This window comes from Solanum lycopersicum, chromosome 5, assembly GCF_036512215.1.
Source record: "Solanum lycopersicum chromosome 5, SLM_r2.1".
NCBI classification, from domain to species: domain Eukaryota; kingdom Viridiplantae; phylum Streptophyta; class Magnoliopsida; order Solanales; family Solanaceae; genus Solanum; species Solanum lycopersicum.
Window position 1 is genome coordinate 28950862 of NC_090804.1, and position 5771 is coordinate 28956632.

A 5771-nucleotide genomic window follows, 5' to 3' on the forward strand; every position below is an offset into this window, starting at 1 on the left:
TAAAGCAAACTAGTGATGAATTCTTTAGTAATAGCAATGCCATGGTAACTCAGTCAAGGAAATCCATATTGGGACAAGAGGAGTTTGTTCATGTGGCTTAACTTGTCCAGCTATAGTCATCCTTTGTTTGGTCCAAACCATATTGTAATCTAGCTCATTATCAAGATCAATATAGACAAGTCTAGAATTTAAATGTGCTATGTAAACTTCCCCAAATAATTGAGTTTGAAGAATAGAGTTCTTCCTAATAAGTTCCAGTCTAGGCACTGTGTTTACAAATTTACCAATTAAAGTGAACTTACAAGAAGAAGCCAAGTCTTTAACAATTTCTTTTTTTCACATAGAGAATAGCAGGAAGCCCTTGTTTAGTAGTGATTTCTGGTTCAGTTAGATTAATACGAATTTCGTTTTTTAACTGATTAAATCTAAGCATATCAGCATAATTTTGTATGACAGTATAAGGCACAAGTTCTGGAGTTTGGTCTTTCTTTTGAAAATTAGCAACATTAGCAGGAGTTTGTTCCATTCTATTAGTAGCAGCTTTAGTCACATTACGCTCAAAATTCGTAGAAATTTTAGGAAAATGTGTTTGATAATTAGTCTCATTCAACTTGTTATCTTGCACACCTAAATCCTTAAAATTTCTAGCATTAACATTCAATTCACGATTGACATTAGTAGTAAATATAGATATAGTATATTGACCTCAATGAGCAGTAGAAATCCTTTGTGTTTTTGAAGGATTGAATGGTTCTTGAACATCAAGATTACCTACTTTGTTCATTTTTGTTGATTATCCATGATGTTTAATGGGATGAACTGACTTGTTGAGACTTGTTTGAGCTTGATTTTCCTCCCTTAGCTGTTCTTATTCAAGTATTTTTCCTATATTGTCAGCTTCTATTAGGTTTTTAGCAGATTTGTCCTCAAAGGGGAATAAACCCCACCCACATTTTTCCTTTGAATATTATCCAAGATAGATTGATTTTACTCTCTATTTTCCGTAGAATGTATCCCTTCCCTTGATTGTGAACTTCGCACTGCTGAATCAATATCTTTTAGACCGCGGTTTTCAGGCAAATTTATCCCTTCATTTGATTGTGAGCTTCACACAGCTGAATCACAAAGTTGAAGACCGTGATGCATAGAAGAAGTAGATTTTTTACAGAGATTCAGGTAATATCATCACGATTCCGGTTAACATCGACCTTTCCGCCAAATTTTTGAACCGATTCCACAGAAACATCTTCGTCCCTCATATTGTTGATTCGGTGTGCAATTCAATTGCCCTGTATGTGGAGGCTTAAATCGATTATCCTTCTCCATTCTACACTCAAAATCACACGAATTAACTAACCAAGATGCTAATTTGTGAGAGAAATTTGGAAAAAGTTTTTAGAGCTTCTTAAGGTTTAGGGTTTAGGATTATGGTTTTCGGTGTTTTGGGCTTGGGGTTTAGAGTTTAGGGTTTAGGGTTAGGGTTACGATTTAGTTTTTTTTATAATTTAGGCTTTACAGTTTTGGGTTTAGGGTTTAATATCTATGATTTAGTGTTTAATGTTTGGGGAGTTTTCGGCTTGGTTTTTTTTTTTTTTGATTGGAACGACCCTTGTGGTGGGTCAGAGGCTGAGCAACACCGCGAGGCCTTATCATTTATTAAAATCAAAAATACATAGAGGGGGCATAAACCTTACCTTTGATCCTAAGGTGGGAAATGAGTCGATCAACCTACTAAGGTTATTCAACTCCATCCCGATACGTCAAGTTGTATTCAAAAGAAACTAAGCACCTATGGAGGACTCCTCCATAATACAAAGTTTACTGAGAATACATAAACGAGGGAGACTCTCCCCTTTACAAGATAAGTCTGTAAAAGTAAAATTACCTATTCTAATAACTATATAAAAAATAGGCATAATCATTATGACTAAGATGTATAAAAGTATGTATCTTACACATTATACAACATGTAAAACATAACGAAATTGATAAACAAGTACTGTAAATCATAAACAGACCATTCACTCTACTTATAACATCACAAGCCTCTACTTCTAGATCTTGTGATTGGTTTATTAATATTTTCAGAATGAAGATTATGTCTTGTAATCTTCCTTCCTCTTGGTGACAGCCCTTGTTTGTCTTTAACTTCTTGTATTTCTTCATCATAATCAGTGTGGAAGGTGGATTTAACCTCTTCTTCATCTTCATTATTGTCTAAAGATCGAGTATCTTCATCATACTCATCCTCCGACGCTATATGACTATATTCATCCACTTCTTCAACTCTCTCTTGTTGTTCTTGCTGTTCAATTTCAATCCTTGTGTCATGCTCCTTCTCTTGTCTTTTTTTTGTGCATCTCTTCTTTTCTTGCTCAGTCTTGTATTTGATTTGTTGTTACTGGTTTGAGGAGAACTTTCTTCAGCCTTTTTTTAATCTCCTCACCAAGTTGCTGCCTTGTGTTGCTATCTGAAGGGGACTGTGTTTCAACTGAGGTTTGATCACCATAACCTGTCGATGCAGACTTTCACTTCCTTCTAAATCTACACAAATTTATTAGTCTCACAAATAATAGGAGTCTGTTGTGATGTATGAAGAGGTGGACTCTTACCTGGTATATCTGTTACATTTTGCACATTACCTACATTAATTCTTACATGGCCTGCATGGACTGTATGACCTGCATTGTCTGTTGGTTGTAAACTACGATCTGCCTGCACATTTTTGGCTGCAGAACTGCTCATATCCAGCTGGTCTAATATAATTGTATCATGTTCCTTCATATGCTGCTGCATTTCTCCTAAAATATTTCTGCCTGGACTACATCTTTGGCTGCTGTAACTTCTGAATTTTCATGCCTTCTTTTGCTTCTTGCATGCTAGTTTCCAGTTGAACTGTACCCTGTTCCTGTGTATCTAGATCAATATAAGTGTTAGAAGTAGGAACAATACATGTTATACCTGCTTTTTCTATAACGTTGCCCTCTATTAAAACTTCTGGCTGTTGTAATTCCTTAGCTTTCCATGCAGTCTTAGGGACCTGTTCTTGCTTCTTAGTTTGTTTTGTTTTCTGATTGCCACTCATCTCCTTAAACTGGTATTTCATGAGTCTGCTGTATTGATGGTGTGTTACCTGCAGGGTGTTCTCCTTGCTGCAATAGAACTGGAACATTACCAGATTTGTGTTCCGCATTCGTCTTACTTTATTGTGCAGCTTCCAACTCCTTTTTTTGATATGATTCCTCATCCCTTAATTTGTCTGTATACTCCTCTATCATGTGGCCTTGGTGCTTTCAATAAGGACAATAAGCCGGTAAGTTCTCACATTCAATACTTTGCCACTTACCTTTATTAAGATCTTCCTCATCATAACCAAGCCACACATGCTTAGGTCTATCCTTTGTGAGATCAAGTTGGATTCTAACTCTTGCCATTCTACCCCTTGTTTTATTAACTGTAGCATTGTCTAAATATAATACCTTACCAACAGGAGATAGCATAGCAGTAAGTATTTCCTTATAATAACAATGCCAAGGAAGCTCCGGAAGAGAGATCCAAACAGGTACAATAGGTGTTTCCTCACCCCTCAATAATCATTCGTTGCTTGGTCCAAACTGTTACGGAATCTAGTTCATTATCCAAATCAATGTAGACATGCCTAGCATTGAAGTGTGCAATTTTAACTCCTCCGGATAACTGAGTTTTGTTGATAAAACTCTTTCTAATCAGCTCAACTCTAGGCATTGAGCTACAGAACTTGCCAATTAAAGTAAACTTCACCTATCAGGAAACTTATCATAAAGTCTTCCTCACTAAAAATTACAGCAGGTCAACCTTGTTTAGTGGTTATTTTAGGAGTTGCAAACAATATAGGATCAGCAGTTTTAGCTAAATTACATCGAAGACTAGTAGCATATGATTGAATATCAGTATAAGGTGCAGGTTGTTGCATACCAGACTGTTTTTGGTGATCCTTAGTTGGTATAAGCTCTTTTTGTCCCTTAGGATTAGCCTGACTGTTATGCCTAACAAAATTGTTAGAAATTTGAGGATGTTGCTGAGGGTTCTTAACGTTATTCCTATCATTTTGTCTAGAATTCTAACCTCATTCCCACTACTATCAGCTACAACAATATCAGTATTTTCCACAGCATTCACAACATTCTTATTCTGATTACTATAATGAATTTCAGGAATTGCAGTGATACCTTACTGAGTTGTTTCGGTATTTGTAATTGCAACTCCATCTTGTAAGCTTACTGCAGCATCAGACTCCTGTCTTTGTTGAATATCCGATGCAGCTCCAAGAACCTGTTCATGTCTTTGATTTTCAAGTATAAGAAACGACTGTCCATCCTCCCCTGCTTCTTTGGTGATTTTTGAACTGCCCTGTTCTGCGAGTTTGGAAAATGAACTACTGCCTATTTCCAACATCGATTGAACAGCTGCTTCAACTATAATTTTCCGATGCTTGTGTAGAATTGTTTCTTGCAGCTGAATATCAGTAAAGTAGAATTGTCTGGGTTAGAAATATCAAGATTTACCTTAGTATTAGCACCTTCAATTCCGGGACTACTTCTTTGATACGCTTCTTCACCAATGGTGATCGGAGCTCCGGCGCCGCCAATTGAACTTTCTAGATTACCAGTTCCTACACCGATTTGCTTCTATTTTATAATATGTTGTACGCCCTGATAAGGAGAACAACCCCAATACTGGGATTCACATTTACTACATTAGAACTAGATCAATTTTTAGATCGCTCGGCAATGGATACTCGATCCACCACCAACTTATTATACAGAAAGTTATCAACAATCAGATAGAACTAACGCAATATGAAATAGTAGATTAAATAAAATTGGATATCAAAACCAATAAACGAACAATATAATTTCTTAAATCTAGATTGTGTTACACATAAATAAAACAATATTACTATGGATAGGAAATATATCTAAGCAACTAATAGATAACAAAATAAAAATAACAGAAACACCAAGATATATAGAAAGAACATTTGTAGGAACAACAAGATTATGGATAGAAAATCTACCCTCAGAAAGTTTAGAAGTACTTAGAAGTGACAAGAGATGGATCCCCATCAGCAACAAATATAGATATACTAGATAAATATGAATCAGCAATAAGAAATGAAATTGGTGGTATGACCACAGATATAAGACGCACCGACTTTTCAGCAGAAAATGAACATGTTGCTGTAGATTTCCTTCCTTAATTCAATAGAACCTGTAGCGAACCAGAATTCGCCATCACCATTATTCGCCTTGCCCAGTCCTATTCCGCCTCTGAAATTGTGACAAGAGTCGCTTCTTCATGTCGCGAATTCGCAGAACTACCTGATGAATTTGTGTCATCTTCTTGAGCTTGTGTATCAGTGTTAGAATGATAAGAATATTGATCCTTATAAGGTGGCCGGTATTGCTCCACCGGCGGTGAATTCGCCATTCCAATGAGTCGCAAGAACCAGCTGCTAAAGTTGGACGCAAGAATCAGTTGCTAGAGAGGATTTTTGGTATTATGGGTTTAGGTGTTTTTTAGTTTTAGGGTTTATGTATTAGTGGTTCGGGTTTATGGCTTGGGGTTTGGGTTTAGAGTTTAGGATTTAGGGTTTAGGTTTTCTTTTAGCTTTTAGAGCTTGGGGTATAGGATTTGGGGTTTAATATCTAAGGTTTAGTGTTTAATGTTTGGATTTTTGTGTTTTGGGCTTGGAGTTTAGGGTTTAGCTTTTTAGGTATAAGGGTTTGAGG

At 36.3% G+C, this 5771-nt stretch overlaps 1 long non-coding RNA gene across 2 annotated transcripts; it reads right to left on the bottom strand.

Moving 5' to 3' along the window:
* Positions 1–1900: 1900 nt before the first annotated feature.
* On the bottom strand, positions 1901–4956 carry LOC104647401 (uncharacterized). Of its 2 annotated transcripts, none has more exons than XR_011221238.1 (2): positions 4545–4956; positions 1901–4394 (listed from the first exon to the last, which is right to left on the bottom strand). It is a non-coding gene; the product is annotated as an uncharacterized lncRNA (long non-coding RNA). The 2 variants fall into 2 exon arrangements; XR_011221237.1 differs by having other exon boundaries at positions 1901–4421.
* Between the last annotated feature and the right edge of the window lie 815 nt (positions 4957–5771).